Source organism: Antedon bifida, chromosome 11, assembly GCF_963402885.1.
Source record: "Antedon bifida chromosome 11, ecAntBifi1.1, whole genome shotgun sequence".
Classification (NCBI taxonomy): Eukaryota; Metazoa; Echinodermata; class Crinoidea; order Comatulida; family Antedonidae; genus Antedon; species Antedon bifida.
In genome coordinates, this window is record NC_136236.1 from 1,462,212 (window position 1) to 1,488,038 (window position 25,827).

At 33.0% G+C, this 25,827-nt stretch overlaps 1 long non-coding RNA gene across 1 annotated transcript in view; it reads right to left on the minus strand.

Annotated features, from left to right (window-relative positions):
* The window catches only part of LOC144856307 (uncharacterized), a 46,995-nt gene that overhangs the window by 17,814 nt on the left and 3,354 nt on the right, over nucleotides 1-25,827 (minus strand). The window lies entirely within an intron of this gene.

A 25,827-nucleotide genomic window follows, 5' to 3' on the forward strand; every position in this document is an offset into this window, starting at 1 on the left:
ATCTTGTTGCTGCATTTGATCAAGTTGAAGATTAGTGTATTGGTCGTCGGTGACGTCATTGGTGACATCCCGGGGTTTTGAACATTTTAATTGCCTGCGTGCACATAGTAGATAAAAACACCCTACCCAACTAATTACCAATAACACAACCAAACTTCCAATAACCCAATTTACCCAATTAATGAGAGTTGTTACTGTGTTATCAACTGCTTCTGAGAAGTTTAGAGAAGTGCGTCCTACACCCACGGCGTTTTCAATTTCACAGAGGAGCATACTACCGTGCATTGCAGGCGTCAATGTCAAGGAACTACTTGTGTTGTTGAGCAGCTCACAAGATTTTGTCGTGTTTGATCTATTCTGCGAGATGAGACAAAGTTTCCATCGAAATGAAACATTACTTGGATATGGAGTTGTTGTACTTGTACACTTAAATTCGCTTCCCTCTTTGATCTCTGCTTGTGGTTTTACCAACATAGACGTTGAGCAATTGACGGGCTCTGTCAACATAGGATGAAGCACCACGCACCAGAATCTCCCGCCATCTAATCCACTGACATTAACTTGGAAATTATGTTTGACGTCATCAATGGCATTTGATTGTGTTTTGTCAACTGATATAAGAGGAAACGATTGACCTTCTGCAGATTTCAAGATTGTGATGTTTACAACGACATTTGAACCGATGTCAGCGGAACAGGTTAGGTTGAGATCCTGAGTAATTTCGTTGGGAGTTTGGCTATTTAAAGCAATGCGTGGTGGTTGAAACAGTTGGCATTCAACAGAAGGAGAGTTATGTAATAAACCCACTGTTAGTGTTATGCCACATGCAAGTATATCTCCGTTCAGTTGGCAAATATAGGTACCTTCGTCTCTACGCTCTACGTCTTGTATTATCAGTTCATATGTTCTTCCAATAGATTCTGGCGTGGTGTACTTATTCACTTGTTTACCATTTTTTAGATATTGAAGTTCTTTGTCAATAGGTCTTTCATGTAATAACCACTGTACTGTTGCTCTATTTTTAAATGCTGTGCATTCTAGTGTGATTGACGGTTGGCCAACAATTGCATACACTTGACCATTCCCAACGTCTCTAATGGTACATGATAATTCAATTGTTAAAATACAGATAATAAGATGCAAATTATCCAATCTGAACTTTATTCTAGATTTCTTCATTGTCCGCTAAATTTCTTTTTTATTGAGAAACTTTGACACAGTGGCACGTCACACCACGATCATTCGTTGTGAATCATTATGTGTTGCTGGGCGTACTTTGTTTCTAGTAATTTCAGTTATGATTGGCTTAAACCGGTGATGCGATTTCCCGAGCGCTTGTTCAATATTGTTAAATAAATGTACATCAACTCTGTTTATATCCTTACACCAAGAGAGCTTGAAAAAGTTTTCAATTTTCCTATTGTTGTTTAAATTTTTGGTAAGTTTTTCTTTGTAATTGTATTTAATTATAATCTCTATGTTTTTTGTATGTATTACAGTACATGGTATTAAAAGTAGTTTTTTTAATAAACGCACCACTTGTTCTTGATATGCATGTACTGGGAGGGGACTATTTAGTAAAAGGAACATTCCTTGATGATGAGGAAACAGTGACTGATTAAGGATGTGGATTATAGGAGAGTGAACAAAGAGTACCTAGGGATAGGAAGAAACCACTAGGAATGTTAATATATGGAGTAGGGAGAAGTAGTGAAAAAGGGTTGTTACATTATTCCCTCTCTACCAAAGAAGTGTCCCACTTCGTATATTTAAAATAAAACGTAATTGTAATATAAAGGAAATTAAGTAATTAAGTAAATGCTATAAATTAAAACTGTATGCTAATTAAATTTAAAAAACAAAATCAAGTAATATCAAGTAAAGAGAATGAAATATCATTCCAAAATCAAAATATAATGATGATAATATATTACTACTTCTACTAGTAATTAAAAATATATAATACTTGATGTCACCGTCGATGCATATCCTTCTATTCCTTAATCCATTGGTTTGACGTACTTCCTCACTCGATTCTAGTTTTGGGGGATAAGGTCCCAGGTGGTTGCAAACCGCAAGCTTAGCGGCGAATAAAAGGTGGCTTACCCCTAAAATAAGCTGACTAAATATCTCAAATTTTTTAATAATTTATATTTTTAGATCCTTATTGTGTGTCAACTTTCGGAGTGTTGGTATCATGACGACAATCACCTGGGTGATTTACTTAGTGTGTATTATTACATCAACTGCCGTCGGAACTAACATGTTAGTAGTACGTGAAGGGCAAATGGCAGTCCGACTGAAGGGCATAACGACAGATACAAATAAACCTGTTTGGTGGTACCATGATGAAGTTGACATTAACAATAAACGTAAAACTGTACTAAACGGTGTACCAATAGACAAGTACGAACTTTCAGATACTTTCAATTCAGGTAGATGGACGTACAGTCTGATAATACGAGAAGTAGAACGAGTGGACCAAGGTAACTACTCTTGCCAAGTTAATGATAATGGAGCGATTGAAAAATCCCAAAATATCGAATTAAAAGTTCAATATCTCAACAGTAACCCTTCTGTGGATTGTGAATTGTACCCAACTAATAATCATAGCTTTCGGTGGACCGACACACATGACCATAATTTAACATGCACCGCTTATATTGGTTTACACATTGATGTCAATATCACGATCTTAAGATCTAAAGAGGATCAATTCATTACTCTTCAGTCCATTAACAAAACACAATCCAGGGATTTAAGGGGCATCGGTTATAGTTATCCAGTTAATGTCAGTGGATTGGATGGCTGGAGATTCTGGTGTGTGGTGCGTCATCCGATGTTGATAGAGCCAGTCAACTGCTCAACGTCTATGTTGGTAAAACCTCAACCAAAGATAAAAAAGGTAAAAGTAAGAGAATTTAAGTGTACAAGTACAACAACTTCATATCCAAGTGATGTTTCATTTCGATGGAAGGTTTGTCCCACCCGGGGTCCCACCTCTGAAAAAAGTCAAGACAAAGACTCTCGTGAGTTGTTAAACAACACAAGTAGTTCCTTGACACTGACTGCCGAAATGAATACTGATCCTCTGCTCGTCTGCGAAATCGAAAACGCCGTTGGAGTAGGACGCGCTTCTTTAAACGTCACTGACGACAACGAGGTAGCAGATCTGATTTGGGTAAAATGGTTTATTGGGTGCCTGGTAGTGTTCTTCATAATTGGTATTATTTCTGCAATGGTTGTTAAGAAGTCCGAAATGAAAATTTGTCTCCAAGAAATTGGTAAAAAGCGTGATGAAAGTACCACAAACAAGACTACCACCGATGCTAGCCAAATGCCTCTATATGCCACCCCAAACGAGAACAACATGCAACAAGGGAGCAACACATGGAAGCAGCCTGAACACTCGATATGAAATGCATGCACCTGAACCGGTATATCATGTTTTAGAAGAGTGAGTTAAGCGGTGCAGATGGATTTGTTGATTCCAATTTGCCTCTTTTTCAGCCTTGGCTGTCTGTATGATTTCTTTGGATGAATAACTATACCTTGAATAAATAACTTAAATAAATATACCTTGATTAACATTTTCTGTTTGTATAGATTTGTATGTTTTATCGAGGGCTCCTAATGTTCAGTTCTTTCACAGGAACTGGATAAGCCATCCCTCATGAAAAATAAATAAAGAAATCTTGATTTAGAATTACTCAGTACTTAAGAGCCATTGTCTGTAAGAATCAAAGAAATATCAAAAATAGTGGCAGACTCAAAAAAATGGATTTCTTTCAAATTTTGCACATGGCTATATATGTGTTAAGAGAAATCAAATATGAAGTATTTTTTATTTCACACATATATTTTCATGGCAACGGCCAAATTTGTGTTTTTGACAAATTTTGTCATTTTTTAAGGTTTTTTAAAATGGATATTGGTACTAATTTGATGAACGATATTTTTGTTTTGCTCATTTAATTATAAAAAATAATGAGTGTATGCATAATAACAATGCATTGTGTACCTGTTTCATAATTTTTTTTTTATTTTTGATTTTATACTTTGGGAGATACCATTTATTTGAAAAGGGGTGTTTTTCACTTTTTTTTAATTGTTAAATGCAACTAAACTTTACTTCACTATAACGCCCAAAGTGGTGTATTTTTTTAGCTGATTTATTAGAAATAGGTTGTTCTAAGGTTTAATAATTGATTTCTAAAATAAAATACTGGGGTAATTTAAAAATCTACAAGCAGTGTTGCGAGAAACATAGGCATTTTTATAAAAAAAAAACATGGTATTAGTATTAGTAAAAACATTTTATTTTCTTTGATTATTTGATTTGAAACTCTTTGGTCAGAAAAATGTTTAATGTTTTATATAGTTCTAGTTGTGTTGTAAGAAAAAAATAATGTAATTCCCAGTTTTAATGTCATTTTATAGGTTATATCCTCTGGAAATTTGAATAAATTATCAGATCGTTGTGAATTTTAATCTTTGCAACAGATTACTCCTCTCTTATTTTGAAGCTCCTCTTTCATTTTTTTACTTCTTTTATTTGCTAACCTAAGCAGATCCCACATGCCCATCCACCACCACTTTCGACTACCACCAACCCCCCCTCCCCCCTCCCTACCCCGACAATAACCACAAAAAGATAAACTGCAACACTTTGGTCGATCATCCACTATAGAGTGTCAAATGCATGCATTCAAGCACCACCCACACTGCCGCTACCATCGCCCAACCAATAGACGGATTCAAACTCCTCCATCCCACCCCCTCCCCCTTTCTCAAAGCCCCCACCCACCCCAAGTTAAAAATTGCAATGCAAAAGATAGGACAAAAAGTTAAGTTTTTAGACCCTCGCCTCCAACCCCCTTACTATTTCAAACTCCTGGATCCACCACTTTCCCCTCCACAAAGTTGAACCAATCAAAAGTCAATGATATACTCAGGTATGTTAATGCTACATAACAAATATTGAAGCCCTGATGTGAAATTTTATTTCATTTAAGGTCAGCATGTAAAATATCACACTTTATATTAAATATTGTTTTTAAATTCTATATTTTTTTTACTGTGATGGTTTTGGATTCATTATTAATTATTAATTAATAATTATCTGATAATTATTTAATTTCCCTTAGTTATGCATAGCAACAGTTACTATGGTAACTAAAATTGAGATATTCTTTAGATTTGTCATACTTATCTTATACAAATTTAAATTTGTAGATTATTAGCAGGCATGCCTTATTTACATTTTCAAATTACCGTTTCACAAGGTCATATTCATAAGGACTTTCTTCTGTGATTATTTTTATTCATGAAAACTCCATATTTTATTTACAGCGGGCACCTCCCGTAAGCGGCCACCTCCCTTAACGGACGCAATTTGAAAAGCCTGTTTGTTCTTCCTATCTAATTAGTGCATTTGGTACCTACCGTAAGCGGCCACCTCCCATAAGCAGCTGCGGGCACCTTTTTATACTAAAAATGAGATTTTTTGTATGATAAATGACCTCCCGTAAGCGGCCACCCGAAAAATGTGATACTTATTGCATGGACCTATGAATTAGAGGTCCATGTTTAATTGTATTTCTTTTTATATTTGCTTTATTTCGAAGCGGTTTTAAAAACATTACTGTGAAGAGATGAGAAAACTACACAGATTTTGCCCGACCATTTTTCATATGATAAAAGCTTTTAAAATTTGTCTGAAAATGCTAAAAAATACTAAACCACCTGATTATAAATAATAATACAATTAGCTGGAAAATTGAGAGGCTCTTTTCGTGTATCGTGTATAGCCATAATACGTGATTTTGGCCCTTTATCGGCAGAACCTCCCGTAAGGGGTCACCGCCCGTAAGAGGCCACTTTTCCTTAGTTACGCATAGAAACAGGTTCTAAGATAACATAAATAATACATTTTGACATAATTTGACCCAACAAATGACCCTTTCACAAAGTCAGACATTTTCTGGGATTCAGTAGGTAAGTAAATTTGGGAAAAAGTAGTAAAGCTATGTAATCAATTGTTTGTAGTCATGAAACCCCATATTAAAAATATTGTACTTAGTTACGTATAGAAACAGTTGCTACAGTACACTATAGGTAAAATGTCATTTGACCTCAATATGTAAAATATAATTTTTTTTTTGTATGAAAACTCCATATTTTTATTTAAAAAAAATTATCCTTAGTTACGTAAACAGGTTTAAGATAACACTAAAGGTCAATTTTTTACCTTTATTCAGATTTGTCAAGACTTTCTTTCTGAGATTATTAGGATTCAGTATTGAAAGTAAATTTGGCAAAAAGTAGAAATGTAAAACTATGTAGAAAAAATGTTTTGTATTTATGAAAAACCCCTTATTTTTAAAATATTTTCGCATAGAAACAGTTACTATGGTAAAATATTGACCTCATTTGACCTCAAAATGAATGAATTTACAAGGTCAAGTTTGTCATCACTTTAAGATTATTAGAATGCAGTAGAAGTAAAATTGAGAAAAATTACAAATGCAATAAATTCTTTGTATTCATAAAAACGCCATTTTTTACGGTTTTTTTTAAATTACTTTCCTTAGTTACACATAGAAATGGTTGCTAAGGTAACGCTATAGGTAAAAAATGAAAATTTTTGAGAATTTTTTATGAACTATCTTGTAAATTTTGATCAAACATTAATAGTTGTCCTGTTTTGCATTCTGACCCCTTTTGACCTCAAATGACCTTTGAGGTCAGATTTTTTGCGAGGTCTTTCTGTATCTCTTTACACAAAATAGATGTAAAAATTTATAAAAACCATTGACGCAATTATTTCAAAGTTTAACGTTATTTTCCATCAACTAAATACAGTATTTCAATGCAAAATACTGTTTTTCTGGCAATTAATTGAAATAAACCTGGCAACACATTCTCCTATTTTATCTAAACTATTCGTATGACTCTAGTAGCATTATGACAAGCCACATATACATTTTATTATTGTATTAGCCATATTTAAATTGTGTTTCATGTGTTTTGTTTGTTGATATTTTGTTTGTATTTTTTTGTATTTTTCGTATATTCCTGGCAACACAAAACCTATGTACGAAATTTACCCCAGTGTTTTTTTCGTGATTATTGTTGACAAACCTATTGACTATCAAATTACAAAAGTTCATTGATATAAAAACACCACTTTAGAAGTTATAGGTACGTTTATGAGGTATACTTTTATAAACAAATTTTTTTTTTTAAAAACACCCCTTTTTAAAATAATGGTATCAACCAAACTCCATTTTGTAAATTTTTTTTTTCTACATTAAATGGAACTCAATACATGTTGTTTACACTGCTATAAACAAAAACTGTATACTGTAAGTATTTTTGGTTAAAATAAGTATACAAGTTTGTACTTTTTCACTATAGAAAATATGTGAAAAATGGCAAAAACATCACAATTTGGATAATTGACCGTTGTCATGACAACGGAGGCTAAAAATTAAAATGAATGTTGTAGATATGCTTTTTATTGAAATGTCTATACATGGTAAAAATTTGAGCGAAATCCATTTTTTTACATCTGCCACCAAATCTTTGATTTTTACAGACAATGGCTCTTAAATACTAAGATAATGAAGAAGATCTGTGATCACTTGTGTAATAACTGTATAGGCTAATGAAACTTTGACACAGTTGCACGTCACACCACGATCAGTCGTTGTGAATCATTATGTGTTGCCGGGCGTGCTTTTGTTTCTAGTAATTTCATTTATGATTGGCTTAAACCGGTGATGCGATTTCCTGTGTTATATATATGTTAAATATATCAACTCTGTTTATATCCTTACACCAAGAGAGCTTGAAAAGGGTTTCAATTATCCTATTGTTGTTTAAATTGTTGGTAAGTTTTTCTTTGTAATTTTATTTAATTGTAATCTCTATGTTTTTTGTATGTATTACAGTACATGGTATTAAAAGTAGTAGTAGTTGTACTTGTTCTTGATATGCATGTACTGGGAGGGGACTATTTAGTAAAGGGAATATTCCTTGATGATGAGGAAACAGTGACTGATTAAGGATGTGGGTTATAGGAGAGTGAACAAAGAGTACCTAGGGATAGGAAGAAACCACTAGGAATGTTAATATATGGAGTAGGGAGAAGTAGTGAAAAAGGGTTGTTACATTATTCCTTCTCTAACAAAGAAGTGTCCCACTTCGTATATTTAAAATAAAACGTAATTGTAATATAAAGGAAATTAAGTAATTAAGTAAATGCTATAAATTAAAACTGTATGCTAATTAAATTTAAAAAACAAAATCAAGTAATATCAAGTAAAGAGAATGAAATATCATTCCAAAATCAAAATATAATGATGATAATATATTACTACTTCTACTAGTAATTAAAAATATATAATACTTGATGTCACCGTCGATGCATATCCTTCTATTCCTTAATCCATGGTTTGACGTACTTCCTCACTCGATTCTAGTTTTGGGGGATAAGGTCCCAGGTGGTTGCAAACCGCAAGCTTAGCGGCGAATAAAAGGTGGCTTACCCCTAAAATAAGCTGACTAAATATCTCAAATTTTTTAATAATTTATATTTTTAGATCCTTATTGTGTGTCAACTTTCGGAGTGTTGGTATCATGACAAAAAACCTATCCTGTGTGATTTGCTTGGTGTGTATTATTACATCAACTGCCGTCGGATATGCTACTATTGAACAAAATCAGATTTTAGTACCTGAAGGACAATCGCCTGTCATATTGCGGTGCATAACAGATAAACCGATTGTGTGGTACATAATGAAGTTGAAATTAACATTAAACGTAAAACTGTACAAAACAGTGTACCAATAGGCAAATACATACTTTCAGATACTTTTAATTCAGGTAAATGGACATACAGTCTAATAATACGATACGTAGAACGAGTGGACCAAGGCAACTATATTTGCCAAGTTAATGATAATGGAGTGATTGAAAAATCACAGAATATCGAGTTAAAAGTCGGTTATCTCAATAGTAACCCTTATGTGGATTGTGAATTATACCCAACAAATAATCATAGCTTTCAGTGGACCGACACACATGACCATAATTTAACATGCACCGCTTATATTGGTTTACACATTGATGTCAGTATCACGATCTTAAGATCTAAAGAGGATCAATTCATTACTCTTCAATCCGTTAATAAAACACAATCCAGGGATTTAAGGGGCATCGGTTATAGTTATCCAGTTAATGTCAGTGGATTGGATGGCTGGAGATTTTGGTGTGTGGTGCGTCATCCGATGTTGACAGAGCCAGTCAACTGCTCAACGTCTATGTTGGTAAAACCTCAACCAAAGATAAAAAAGGTAAAAGGAATGGAATTTACGTGTACAAGTACAACAACTTCATATCCAAGTGATGTTTCGATGGAAGGTTTGTCCCATCCGGGACTCTTGTGAGTTGTTAAACAACACAAGTAGTTCCTTGACACTGACTGCCGAAATGAATACTGATCCTCTGCTCGTCTGCGAAATCGAAAACGCCGTGGGAGTGGGACGCGCTTATCTAAACGTCACTGAACAACCTGACGACGACGAGGTAGCTGAACTGCATTGGGTAAAATGGTTTATTGGATGCCTGGTAGTGTTGTTGATAATTGGCATTATTGCTGCAATGGTTGTTAGGAAGTCAGAGATGAGAAAGTACCACAAACAAGACTACCACCGATGCTAGGCAAATGCCTCTATATGCCACCTTAAACAAGAATAACAACAAGGGAGCAACACATGGAAGCAGCCTGAACACTCGATATGAAATGCATGCACCTGAACCGGTATATCATGTTTTAGAAGAGTGAGTTAAGCTTTGCGGATGGATTTGTTGATTCCAATTTGCCTCTTTTTCAGCCTTGGCTGTCTGTATGATTTCTTTGGATGAATAACTATACCTTGAATAAATAACTTAAATAAATATACCTTGATTAACATTTTCTGTTTGTATAGATTTGTATGTTTTATCGAGGGCTCCTAATGTTCAGTTCTTTCACAGGAACTGGATAAGCCTTTTACGAGCATGAAATATTATTAAGGACATACTTAATCATTTCTATTAAAAGAAATAGGTATTTTAGTTTAGGATGACGTCACAATCTATAATCATTGTCCTGATATAAAATGATACAAACAATAGTATACTTTTTAAAGTTCATACTTAAGTTTGTTCTAAGAAAGCTTTATTTAAGAAGGCCAACAGCCATAAGTCGCGTGCTCTCAGAAAAAAATGAACTTTCAAAAAGTAATGTACTTTAAAACTTTTCTGTACATCAAAACAGTTCAAAAAGTACAGAAAAGCGATAAAACGCATAGTGATACCGGACCGACAGACAGACCGACAGACCGACAGACAGACCGACCGACATAGTGAACTATTGAGTCGCGTCCACGCGACTAAAAATACACATGTTCCTTGTCCATTATGTTTTTTTAGTATTTGTCTATAAATTACGAATTCAAGACGTTACATATAACAATAACATTTAAGGAAAAACAAGGCCAACATCCATTAAGTCGCGTGCTACAATGCATAGTGATACCGGACCGACAGACAGACAGACCGACAGACAGACAGACCGACCAACCGACCGACATAGTGAACTATAGAGTCGCGTCCACGCGACTAAAAATATAGTAGCAAAATAGTAATAACCGTTTCATATGACATTTAACCAGGAAATAGGTATTAGCAACTAAATTAGAATATTAATAACAAAGTATCACATCTGTAATGATAATAACAACTGAAAACAAAACAACTGTGAACTTTTTTGTTGATATATTATCTTTATTAAAGACTACTTGCTGATAATTTTTAAAATCTATTGTAATATTGTAATATAACAATATGCAACAACCTCTAATATATTAATGGTAGCATTCATAAGATGAACTTACATTATTCAAACAATTCCTATTTATGATGTATTACCATTTAATTGTTTATTTTTATTATAGTATAATCTTACTGTAATGACAGAAATTATATAGATGCAGATGCTGTGAGCTTTCTTTTTCATTTTATCTATTTTGGACATTAATATACTGAGCATCGTCAGTGTTTGTTACAGTAACCGACTTTCTCTCTAATGGCACATGATAATTCAATTGTTAAAATACAGATAATAAGATGCAAGTTATCCAATCTGAACTTTATTCTAAATTTCTTCATTGTCCGTTGTCATTCGTTGTGAATCATTATGTGTTGCCGGGCGTGTTTTGTTTCTAGTAATTTCATTTATGATTGGCTCAACCGGTGATGCGATTTCCTGAGCGCTTGTTCAATATTGTTAAATACATGTACATCAACTCTGTTTATATCCTTACACCAAGAGAGCTTGAAAAAGTTTTCAATTTTCCTATTGTTGTTTAAATTTTTGGTAAGTTTTTCTTTGTAATTGTATTTAATTATAATCTCTATGTTTTTTTTATGTATTACAGTACATGGTATTAAAAGTAGTTTTTTTAATAAACGCACCACTTGTTCTTGATATGCATGTACTGGGAGGGGACTATTTAGTAAAAGGAACATTCCTTGATGATGAGGAAACAGTAATTGATTAAGGATGTGAGTTATAGGAGAGTGAACAAAGAGTACCTAGGGATAGGAAGAAACCACTAGGAATGTTAATACATGGAGTAGGGAGAAGTAGTGAAAAGGGGTGGTTACATTATTCCTTCTCTACCAAAGAAGTGTCCCACTTCGTATATTTAAAATGAAACGTAATTGTAATATAAAGGAAATTATGTAATACAGTAATAAAGTAAATGCTATAAATTAAAACTGTATGCTAATTAAATTTAAAAAACAAAATCAAGTAATATCAAGTAAAGGGGATGAAATATTCCAAAATCAAAATATAATGAGGATAATATATTACTACTTCTACTAGTAATTAAAAATAAATGTAAGTAATATAAATTCGTCATCAACATGCAATATAATACGTAAGTATACGGAATATAAATAGCATAAAAGTTTTAAAACATGTAATTAATTAAAATAAGTTTATGTAAAAGTGAACCATCATTGAGAATAGAAATTATAGATTGAAAAACAGAAGTAAAGTAGAGTAAAAAGAATGGTGATATAGTATACATCGTAACATGTTGTCAAATATTTTTATAAAGGGGCATTCCACAGTATTTTTTTGTTACGGACGGGACATTTAATATAACTAGACATATCTTAGAAATAAAAAAGAATACAAGATTCAAAGTAGAATAAATGCATACATATATGTTTTCGTACAGTCTTTTTTCTTTTTTTGACTTTCATAATTAACATTGGACATATATGTATACATTTATTCTACTTTGAATCTTATATTCTTTTTTATTTCTAAGATATGTCTAGTTATATTAAATGTCCCGTCCGTAACAAAAAAAAATACTGTGGAATGCCCCAATAATAATATATCACCCGAAGAAATGATGGATCACTTACCACATCGTTAATAATGTGTTCAATCCAAATGAAAGAAATGAAAAGAAAGTTGAATATAGGCTAACGTCCAAAAGGAAGGAATGTTAATAGATGGAGTAGAGAGAAATAGTGAAAAAGTGTTGTTGACCTGATGGTCAGAGTGTTACACTACCATAAATTATTTCTCCATGGTACTGTTCGTAGGAGGGTCATGTCCAAGTGAGATATGATGCACTGTACTGCGGTTTCGTAAAGAGCCTAATACAAATGTCGTACTGTAAATTCCAAATCAAACTGACCACCATTACAATTTCTCACTTTTGTTTCTGTCTTTCTTTAATTATTTTTTATTAGAAACGCCTACAATAAATCTATATAACTGAGAAATACGTCGCTTCACTGATGACACTGTATCTTCAAATCCATGTTCCGAATGGAAACGAATAATGGTGTGACGTGCCACTGTATCAAAGTTTCTCAAATAAAAAAGAAATTTATTGGAAAATGAAGAAATCTAGAATAAAGTTTAGATTGGATAACTTGCATCTTATTATCTGTATTTTAACAATTGAATTATCATGTGCCATTAGAGATGAAGTTGAGAATGGTCACGTGTATGTAATTGATGGCCAACCGTCAATCACACTAGAATGCACAGCATTTAAAAGTAGAGCAACAGTACAGTGGTTATTCAATGAAAGACCTATTGACAAAGAACTTCAATATCTAAAAAATGATAAACAAGTGAATAAGTACACCACGTCAGAATCTATTGGCAGAACATATGAACTGATAATACAAGACGTAGAGCGTAGAGACGAAGGTTCCTATATTTGCCAACTGAACGGAGATATACTTGCATGTGGCATAACACTAACAGTGGGGTTTTTACATAACCCTCCTTCTGTCGAATGCCAATTGTTTCAGTCACCACGCATTGCTTTAAATAGCCAAACTCCCCACGAAATTACTCAGGATCTCAACCTAACCTGTTCCGCTGACATCGGTTCAAATATCGTTGTAAACATCACAATCTTGAAATCTGCAGAAGGTCAATCGGTTCCTCTTATATCAGTTGACAAAACACAGTCAAATGCCATTGATGACGTCAAATATAGTTTCCAAGTTAATGTCAGTGAATTAGATGGCTGGAGATTCTGGTGCGTGGTGATTCATCCTATGTTGCCAGAGCCCGTCAACTGCTCAACATCTATGTTGGTGAAACCACAAGCAGAGATCAAAGAGGGAAGCGAATTTAAGTGTACAAGTACAACAACTCCATACCCAAGTAATGTTTTATTTCAATGGAAAGTTTGTCTCATCTCCCAGAATAGATCAAACACGACAAACGCTTGTGAGCTGCTCAACAACACAAGTAGTTCCTTGACATTGACGCCTGCAATGCACGGTAGTATGCTCCTCTGTGAAATTGAAAACGCCGTGGGTGTAGGACGCGCTTCTTTAAACGTCACTGAACAACCTGACGACGACGACGCAGATCTGATTTGGGTAAAATGGTTTATTGGGTGCCTGGTAGCGTTGTTCATAATTTGTATTATTTCGGCAATGGTTGTTAAGAAGTCCGAAATGAAAATTGGTAAAAAGCGTGATGAAAGTACCACAAACAAGACTACCACCGATGCTAGGCAAATGCCTCTATATGCCACCCCAAACAAGAATAACAACAAGGGAGCAACACATGGAAGCAGCCTGAACACTCGATATGAAATGCATGCACCTGAACCGGTATATCATGTTTTAGAAAGTAGTCAGGCGGTAGATGCATAGGCCTTTTTTTCTATTTCTTGATTTCAAAATAATACCAAAAAAATACGTTTTATTCGTTGAATAGGCACATGTATCTTTCATACTTATCTTGATATATTTTTCTTACTCATATTCGTCAGTTCTCATCAGTACAATTTTTTAATTTATTACTTAGTATAGGCATACTTATTACTGAGTAAAGGCATACTTATAGTTTTAAAAATAGTTTTAAAAAGCATTTCTTAAAAAAATAATTGTATTTCCCACGTATTATATTATTAACGTTCTATATTTACTGATTGTTATATTTTTTCTATTTTTTTTTTTTTATAGTTGAAAAACATAAATTTTGTGATCTTTTCTTTTCTGAATTATGTTATCCTGCATAAATATGTTTTAATAAATAAATAAAATACTTATTAGGCCTACTTAGTATAGGCATACTTATTAGGCCTACTTAGTATAGGCATACTTATTAGGCCTACTTAGTATAGGCATACTTAAATTGTCAGATAATGAAGAAGAATACAAATTTGTTGTAATAACTAATACTGCATAATGCATTAATAATGATTAACTATAAGCTAACACGCAACACATACATAATACATAACTCTAGCCTATATCAAACAAATTAAAACAAGCAGGTACCTGTAATAAATTAGGTGCAAACATGTTGTGATAATGGATTTAGGCTATAGGTTAGGTATGGACAGTGTTTTATTATAAAGAGTTAACATTAGAAAACATGGTTAGGGGTAAATTAATATTATTTTTAGAATTCTTCCTGAAATAGATTAAGGGGCTAATATTTTGCTATAATTAGTGCAATAATGTTTCGGTATTGTTTACAAATGCCATGTTATATTTGTAATGCTATGTTATATTTGCAATGCCATGTTATATTTGTAATGCCATGTTATATTTGCAATGCCATGTTATATTTTTATATAGATTTTTATGAAGATTTTGTAACACTTAAACAAATTATAGGACATAAATGTTACCGTAGCAACAGTAATTCACATTTTCGTGCCTTGTTTTGTGAGCATTATTATTTGAATATTAGAAAGGACATACCTAAATATTGTTGTCTATTAAAAGGAGTATCGATAGGCCTACGTAATGACGTCATAATTTATAATCATTGTCTTATAGATAAAAATTAATATTTTAAATGTTATTCTATATTTAAATAATATATTCAGACACGGAACTTAAGCTCTAAGCCATATAAAATGATTTGAACCTTTTCTAAGTGCGAACCGACCATTATCTATAGCATATCGGAAACAATAACATATACAGAGGAAACTATTTGAGTAATATCGAAAGAGATTTCCGACGGAATTGTGTTCGTGCCAAATACAAAAACAATATTGCAAAACATATTGTTACCAAGCCAACCCTGAAATCGCAAGATGTTGAAACTAATGAGTCTACTGCCTTTGTTTGAATGGAAAATACTGATTTTGAACATTTCACGAGTCAGTAAATTCAACTATGAATTGTCTGATGTACGTATCATACTATACACTGGAATTGTTGTTATTGTTTTAAAATGCGATGGTTTGAAATAAAAGTTTGTTTAAAGTTTAAAGCTGCTGATGATCTACTATACTACTTGTCTTTCATTTTCCGTCCGAGTTTTTTTGAATTTGAATAATCCATCGCTTGTGATTGGTCAAATTACTTGCGTGGACCGTGGTATATTCTGTTATCTATGGGGCGCTATCGCCGTCATAATTGTTCAGAAACGTATGACGAACTCTGTGTATACAACAATTGTTTTTGAAAATGTTTTAATCTTGGAAAAGAGAAATCGTCATAATTTTGCGAATTAATAATAATTAATAACGCAATATCAGCAGCATCATATGAAACACTTTTTCATAAATCTGAAAAACGTAGCGTGACAAATCACATGTTTTACTTTCCATGTTAAACCACTTTCTATATACAACTAAATACTAATACAATTATTTTTCCAATAAAAACTTTAATCACTAATTTGTGTAACTTTTATTAAACATCGAAACCGAAGTTCGTGAGAAAATAAATATCACATGCGTCTATAATAATGCAATGAACCGTAATGAACATCCGGGAATGTTATAAACAACAAATAATAAAATGACAACTTGAAATTGTTCTATTTCACTTTTCGTTCATTGAATAAATGTAATACAATAGAGGGCCATGTCTATGTGAACTAATTGATAGAGGGCTCACACACGATACAAACGTACGTCACAGAAAGTAGTGACGACATCTGAGGGATTAAACTAGGTAATATTCATTGACATCTTTTGTACAATTAGTACAGAAAAGAAGATTCGTTATATAATAAGGTTTATCTCAAATAGCGTGCGCGACGCATGATGAGAAGGGTTTGGGAGCAAACGTCACGACGCGTACGTACGTGATTTGTTGTTTTTGCTCACAAATCCTTCCCATCATGCATTGTGCAACAACGTTTCTCACGAAATCAAGCTATTTGCAATAAACCTTATGGACTAACTAAGCTAAAACAATATAACATTCTCTGAATAACGGTCTAAAATAGAATATTTTTTTAAGAAAAAAGAGCACTAATTTAGGCTTAAACAGCTAAGCTAAATAATACGTAAAGTGATATTAACTTCAAAACTAATAGACAAAGAAGAAACTGACAGAATTAAGAAACAATATGCTAGACCACACCGACTTGAAATTAGAAATAAAGGGCCATCATCCACATTATGATATGTTTCTGAACATGTTGAACGGTCCTTTCGGGCAACTACTTTGGAAACTTTGTATCAGTTCAATAAATAGGCCAAATACAAATTAAACTATGGTTTACTCCGACTTATATTTATATGTAACTTTCGACCTTTTCAAGAAGAAATGACAGAATAATTCAAAATAATAAACACCAATTGGTGTGATTTTAAAAGTCGTATATTTTGGTCCAAATCGAATAGAAAAGCAAACTAATTATATGTTTATGGACATCTTTTCGTGATGTATGTTATTTTATTTTTTATTTCAAACAATGACACATACAATGTTCCTTGTGAATTATGTTTTTTCTCGAGTATTTTTCTATAAATTACGAATTCAAAGACGTTTACATATAACATACAATAAAATGTAATGACAAAAAAACAGAGGCCATATAGTAATAACCGTTTCGTATGACATTTAACCAGGAAATAGGTATTAGCAACTAAATTAGAATATTAATAACAAAGTATCACAACTGTTATGATAATAACAACTGAAAACAAAACAATTGTGAACTCTTATGTTGATATATTTACTTTATTAGACTATAAACTGGCTGATAATTGTTAAAATTGTATTATACAACAGGAACTGTTCAAACAATTCCTATTATTCATGATATATTACCATTATATTTGATTATTTATTTTGATATAATGTTAGGGCAGAAATTATAGAGATAACAATACCTTATTGTTTGTTTTATTATTAATTCCTAGTAATCTTCATCTTACTATTGTAGCAAAAATATACCAATGTTGGTGGATTCATCGGATAGTTCTGTTGCTGATAGATAGGCCTAAAATACATTCTTCATTCAAGATGCCATGGATAATAAGATCATAATGGGATTAAAGGTTTATTTTTTTAAGTCTAATCAAATACAAAAATAATGTTCGTACTTAGTCATTCCATTATATAATTAAAGCAGATACTGCGAAGTATATAATGTATATTTATATTTATATATTTAGAACAATATTTTTATAATATAATAATGGATGTTAGTGTCTTATAATGCTCGTTACAGAATATATATTTTAGCCTATATATGATATAATAATAAATTATATACATTGTGTATGATATTCTAATTTGTGGGGTTTTGGCTCTAAAAATGAACGACAGAGACAGAAAAACAACCATTTCAGTCTCTTTGTCCCCCAGGGTTCTATAGACCGTATTATACTAATACGAATATGTTTCACATTAGCCAATAATCGACGTGAAGAACACTACTAAAACTTATCATTTATATAACAAACTATTCTTCAACACTTGAGTGATAACAAAAACGTAATTTTTCAAAACAAACCTGTTTACAATAAGGCCATATTTGATAATAATGATAAATACTGTAATATTCAGACGTTTTATAACGTTTTAATGAAAATTATACTATTGTCGGATAAAATTAGAAAATATTATGTAATGTACAGTAAGTGTTCTAATCATAAGTTTTACACAGATGCTGTGAATTTTCTTTTTCATTTTATCTGTTTTGGACATTAATATACTGAGCATCGTCAGTGTTTGTTGCAGTAGCCGACTTTCGAAGATCTTTAAAGTCATGTTGTTGAAAACCAGTGTATTGGTCATTGATAAAGACATTTCTAATTCCATATGTGTTTAGTGCAGTAGATGACATTCTAATATCTTGTTGCTGCATTTGATCAAGTTGAAGATTAGTGTATTGGTCGTCGGTGACGTCATTGGTGACATCACGGGGTTTTTAACATCTTGATTGCTTACGTGCACACAGTAGATAAAAAAAACCCAACCGAACCAATTACCAATAATACAACCATACTTCCAATAACCCAATTTACCCAATTAATGGGAGTTGTTAACTTTTCATCAACTGGTTCTGTTACGTTTAGAGAAGCGCGTCCCACATCAACCCCGTTTTCTATCTCGCAGATGAGAAAACCACTATTCTTTCCGGCTGCCAATGTCAAGGAACTATTGTTGTTGTTCGGAATTTCACAGGCGCGGTTTTCCTGTGCCTGGTGAAATGATCGTATTAGATATTTTCTCGGAGGTAGGACAAACTTTCCATCGAAATGTAACTTGGGTATGGAGTTGTTGTGCTCGTACAGTTAAATCGTCCTTTATTTACTTTGATGATCGTTGGTTGAGGTTTTACCAGCATATACGTTGAGCAGTTGACGGGCTCTGGTAACATAGGATGGCGCACCACACACCAGAATCTCCAGCCATCTAATCTACTGACATTAACTGGATAACTATAACTTCCGCCATCTGCATCCTCCAATTGTGCTTTATTAACTGATTAAAGAGTAACGAAATGACTATTTTTAGATCTTAAGATTGTGATACTAAAATCAATAAGTGAACCGATGAAGGCAGCGCATGTTAGATTAAGACCCCGGATTGGTTTGTCAGTCACAACGAGGCTACGATTATACTTTAAACGAGTATTTGCTGGATACAATTTGTAGTTGACATATGGGTTATTATTGAAATAGCCCACTTTCAATTCAATATCTTGTGATTTCATTATTTCAATATTGGCAATTGTAGGTGCCGTCATCCTCTCGTTCGATTGCTCTTATTGTCAGTTTGTATGTTCTTCTTGGTGAAGAAGATGTTTCTGAAAGTATGTATTTTTCAATTTTGTATAGCTTTTCGTTTAATGTTAACTTCAACTTTATCCCGATACCACCTTGTTAAAGTCTGTTTAATTTCAGATGTTACTATGCACGTCAGTGTAGCAGATGACTGTCCTTCAGTTTTCGAAATATAACTTTGTTCAACAATGACGCCCCCGTTGACGGATGATAAAACAAGTGCTAAAATACAAATGGAAGAGTTTAATCTTTTTCGAAAAAGATTGTCTGTATCTTCTAATTTCTTCATTTCCAACTAATGACTTTTTAGTAGGCTATAAACACAAAAAAATGACCTGAAACTTTGGTTTTCATTATTCATTAGAAATTATAATTTTTATCCCGCCGTCTATAAGGTGATATAATAGTAAATCGATTTCGAACAATATTATCAGTACGACGCTGGAAGCCCTGTTCCGGTACTGTTTATTTGAAGTAGATTTACTAACTTAATTGCATTTTATTCGCAAATTATCGAACCATACAGTAAGTCAATTATAACCATGGAGGTAAAACTCCATGCTTAATTGACCTATGTGAACTTTTGATATATAGAGGGCTCACACACAAAATGTTTGCAAACGTACGTCATGCAGAAAGTAATTCCAACTGCGGGAATAAACAGGTAGGCATCAACGAGATAATTGGTAAGTACAGACAAAATGAAACTTTATTATAAACAGAAAGCTGAAAAATTGGAAATATTGACCATAAAAGGCCTAAACCAAAATGACAAACATGATGTGAACATTTGAATGGGTAAAAACAATGTAATTATCATTTATCAAACCAAGTTTTAAAAATGTGATTTTTTCTAACTAGGAATATTTACAATATTACTGTAAAGGGGAATCTTCCCACTTCTCCCCACACGAGAGTGTCTCACCGGAGGTGCTGACCGGTCGTGGGCGACCCACATTGATTTTTATTTTTTAATTGTACATATTCTATTTCAATTTGTTTTATTTTTGTTAATAAATGTGTACTGTAATTTATTTTCTAAATTCTTTTTCTAATAACATATAAAAACACCGTATATTTTACTGTATTGTAGAATCAACTAAAGTGATAATTTTGGTTGAATACCGTATTACAATAATTATACCTTACATTGATGTATGATGTTTTTACCGACATACAATGGGTTAATGGCCAGTTAATTGTGAAGTGATTTACATTAAAAGCAAATAGAAATCAGTTTTCATCGAATCTGGTCAAATAAACGTTCGGGAAAAAATATTATACATCACACTGATAACTTTGACTCGTTAAGACATATGTTTAAAACACATTCTGATACATTAGATTTAAGTGGGTATTTTGTTCTTTCTTCCTTTTCATTTTATCTCTTTTCTTTTTTACATCAATATTTATATACTGAGTATCATCATTAGTATTTGTTGCAGTAGATGAATTTCCAAGCTCTTGATATTCATGTTGCCGCTGCGTTTGATCAAGTTGAAGATCAGTGTATTGGCTACTGGCCTGTGTGGTATTAGATTGTGCACATCTTGATCGCTTGCGTACAAGTAATAGAAAAATGGAGAGAAAAACAAAGACCAAAAACACAGAGCCAATTATGCCGTACCACAAGTGGTCGTCTCTTGTTTCTTCTTTAATGGCCATTTGAATTTCTTCTTTTGTGATGTTTAGATAAGCGTATCCAGTCCCAACGGCATTTTCAATTTCACAGACCAACACAGCAGGATACATAGTGATCTGTGCTGTTTTCAAAGAATGACTTGTGTTGTTTAGCAGCTGACACGAGTCCTTTTCTTGGGAAACTGATGTTCTTGATCTTTTCACAATGGGACAAAATTTCCATCGAAATGAAACATCACTTGGATATGGAGTTATTGGACTAGTACACTTAAATGTATTTCCTTTTTTCATGATGTTTGCTTGAGGTTTCACTAGCATTGGCGTTGAACAATTAACAGGCTCTGACAATATCGTATAATACACTACACACCAGAATTCCCAGCCATCAAGTCCACTGACATTAACTTGGTAACTAAGATCAATGCCATCAATGGTATTGGATTGTGTTTTATTAAGTGACTGAAGAGAAATGAAGTGACTCCCTTTAGATCTCAAGATCGTGACGCTGACGTCAATAAATAGACCAATGTATGCGGTGCATGTTAACAAATTACGGCTCCGGGCTGGTTTGTCGGTCACATCGAAGCTACGATTATTTGCTACGTATAATTCACAGTCTACATAAGGTTTATTTTTAAGATAACTCACGTCTAATTGTATATCCTGCGAATATTCAATCGCTCCATTATCATTAACTTGGCAAATGTAGTTACCTTGGTCCACTCGCTCTACTTCTCGTATTATCAGACTGTACGTCCATCTACCTGAATTGAAAGTATCTGAAAGTTCGTACTTGTCTATTGGTACACCGTTTAGTACAGTTTTACGTTTAGTGTTAATTTCAACTTCATCATGGTACCACCTTAAAGTAGGTTTGTTTTTTAATGTCACTATGCACTTTAGTGTGACCACAGATGATTGCCCTTCAATTGCTGCTATTTTACCTTGTTCAACAAGTACACTCCCGGCAGTACATGATAAATAAATTGCAAAAATACATCTCCAAAACCATTTTCGACAAAATGCGACTCCGTATATCTTCATTTTCAACTTATTACAATTGTTACGTATGTATTTGTTCCCGGTCTGTGATGTTTATATATTAATTAAATCTGCAAAATAAACACTACGGTACAATAATTTTTCATTGGCAGGTAACAGCCGTAATGAATTGTATTCATAAACTTAAATCGTCTACTTTTGTTTACATACCATAGGATAGTTACGTCATGTAATTCATTGTGCGCATGTGTATATTGTGACTCACGTCACGTGTACGTACTCCCTCACTCGATTTCGGCGAGATATGTAACATATGTCAAATTTATTTATAAAATTAATATTTTTGAGACGAAATATTAATCGTGAGTACACAATTTTGTTTTGACAAATTAATATTATTTCTCTGGACTTCAAACAAACCTGATGAATCTATTCTATAATTTATATTTCCAGATCCCGTTTTCGTAATGTGTGTTAACTTTCGGAGTGTTGATATCATGACGACAATTACCTGGGTGATTTACTTAGTGTGTATTATTACATTAACTGCCGTCGGAACTAACAGGTTAGTAGTACGTGAAGGGCAAATGGCAGTCCGACTGAAGGGCATAACGACAGATACAAATAAACCTGTTTGGTGGTACCATGATGAAGTTGAAATTAACACTAAACGTAAAACTGTACTAAACGGTGTACCAATAGACAAGTACGAACTTTCAAATACTTTCAATTCAGGTAGATGGACGTACAGTCTGATAATACGAGAAGTAGAGCGAGTGGACCAAGGTAACTACTCTTGCCAAGTTAATGATAATGGAGCGATTGAAAAATCCCAAAATATCGAATTAAAAGTTCAATATCTCAATAGTAACCCTTCTGTGGATTGTGAATTGTACCCAACTAATAATCATAGCTTTCGGTGGACCGACACACATGACCATAATTTAACATGCACCGCTTATATTGGTTTACACATTGATGTCAATATCACGATCTTAAGATCTAAAGAGAATCACTTCATTATTCTTCAGTCCATTAATAAAACACAATCTAGGGATTTAAGCGGCATCAGTTATAGTTATCCAGTCATTGTCAGTGGATTGGATGGCTGGAGATTCTGGTGCGTGGTACGTCATCCGATGTTACCAGAGCCCGTCAACTGCTCAACGTCTATGTTAGTGAAACCTCAACCAAAGATCAAAAAGGTAAAAGGAAGAGAATTAAAATGTACAAGTACAAAAACTCCATATCCAAGTGACGTTTCTTTTCGATGGAGGGTTTGCCTAACCTCAGAGAACAAATCAAACTCGTCAATTGACTCCTGTGAGCTGCTAAACAACACAAGCAATTCTTTGACATTGATGGACGAAATGAATACTGATCTTATGCTTGGATGCGAGATTAAAAACGCGGTGGGTGTTGGACGCGCTTCTTTAAACGTCTCAGAAGCAGTTGATGACAAGGGAGCAAATTGGTTTATTGGGTGCTCGATAGTGGTGGTGTTGATTATTGGTCTTATTGCTGCAATGGTTGTTAAGAAATCGGCAATAAAAAGGTTTTACCAACGATTTGGCAAAAAGCGTAATGGAAGTACAACCAAAAAGACCACCGATGATAACCAAACGTGTCTATATTTCATCCCAAACAAGAGTTCAACGAGCAAACGTACTCGATGTGAACTGACCAGGTACTGCACATATAATTTAGAAAAGTAAGCATTGCATGTGAATTATAAAAGGAGTCTTATGACCTAACCTGTTCTTTATGCTATAGATACCATGTTTGTAACTAATGCATCTTGACATTGAAATTTCTAATAAAATTTGTAATAGAAATCTTTAAACTTTGCAACTTAAACACTCGATGTGTACCTCATGAATACAATGCGATCCTATAACTGTGTATATACCAAAACATGGGCCACCACCACACTCAGGTGTAAAATAATTATTCCTTTCTATTCAGTAGTGTTAACAAATCAATATAAGGATGATTAATATACATAAAGTGACTATCAATTAAAATTAATATCATTATTTCACAACCTTGAAATTCAAAAAGAATAGAAAATTATTTATAATCAGAAATATTAAATTATGAACTACCAAGTAATGCACTTGCATAGAACAATAAATACCTTGATATTAGTTATTTAGTGTGATTTATAATCCATAAAATAATTACATATAAAAAATATTCCTAAATTATTATAAATATATATGTACAATTTGTATGTGTTGACTTTTATACCATCTATTAGTAATTATAGTTTGATAATGTTGTTTAATGATATAGTGTACCGATGTCAAAATAAATATCATAGTTTTGCAGAAAAAATAATTGCACCTTTTTGTGTTTCTTTAAAAAAAAAGCAGAACAGAAGAATATGTAGAATCATATGCTCGATTGTACCGGAACACATTATTCAGAACTGGTAAATAACTAAATGAAAATACATAATGTAATAAAGTAATTTGTTCAGGTAAACTGGGGCACAACATAAATTAATGATGAATCCCTACCTTTTCTATAATGTTTTTTTTGCCAGATGTATCAACAATTCTATATATAATAATTATGTTTCGCACAAATTTGCCGTTCTAATTATTATAGACTAATGGATAAATTAGAATTAAAAGGTGCCCAGCTTGAACGGAGGAGATAGAGGAACACATTTTGGCTTATTGCTATTATAATATAGATATCTGAAATTGGAATTCAGTGGTGCTTATTTGGGATTGTATAAATCAAGAAATATGATTTCAACCTTTTCTAAGAACAAACATACCACTGTCTACAGCATTACGGAAAGAATAACATAATATACAGAGGAAACCATTTGAGTAATATCGAAAGAGATTTCCGGCGAAATATTTTCCTGCCGAATACAAAACTGCAAAAAATATTGTTCACATTTTTGTTTCAAACAAAACATATTGTTAGCAACCCAACCATGAAATCGCAAGATGTTGGCACTAGTGAGTCTACTGTCTTTGTTTGAATAGAAAATACTGATTTTGAACATTTCACGAGTCAGTAAATCAACTCCATGAATTATTGTCAGATGTATGTATCATATAATTGAAACAGGTTTTAAAATACGATGGTTTGAAATAAAAGTTTCACACTTTGCTGATGATCTACTATACTACTTGTCTTTCATTTTCCAATTTCATTGACCAATGACAAGAGAAAATTCGAATAATCCATCGCTTGTGATTGGTCAAATCACTTGCGTTGCACCTTACGTCCTTGTGTAATTATCCAAGCTTAAATACACCTCATGGACCGTGGTATTCTATTATCTATGGAGCGCTATAGCCGTCATAATTGTTCAGAAACGTATGACGAACTCTGTGTATACAACAATTGTTTTTGAAAATGTTTTAATCTTGGAAAAGAGAAATCGTCATAATTTTGCGAATTAATAATTAATAACGCGATATTAGCAGCATCATATGAAACACTTTTTCATAAATCTAAAAAACGTAGCGTGACAAATCACATGTTTCACCTTCCATGTTAAACCATTTTCTATATACAACTAAATACTAAATACAACTATTTTTCCAATAAAAACTTTAAT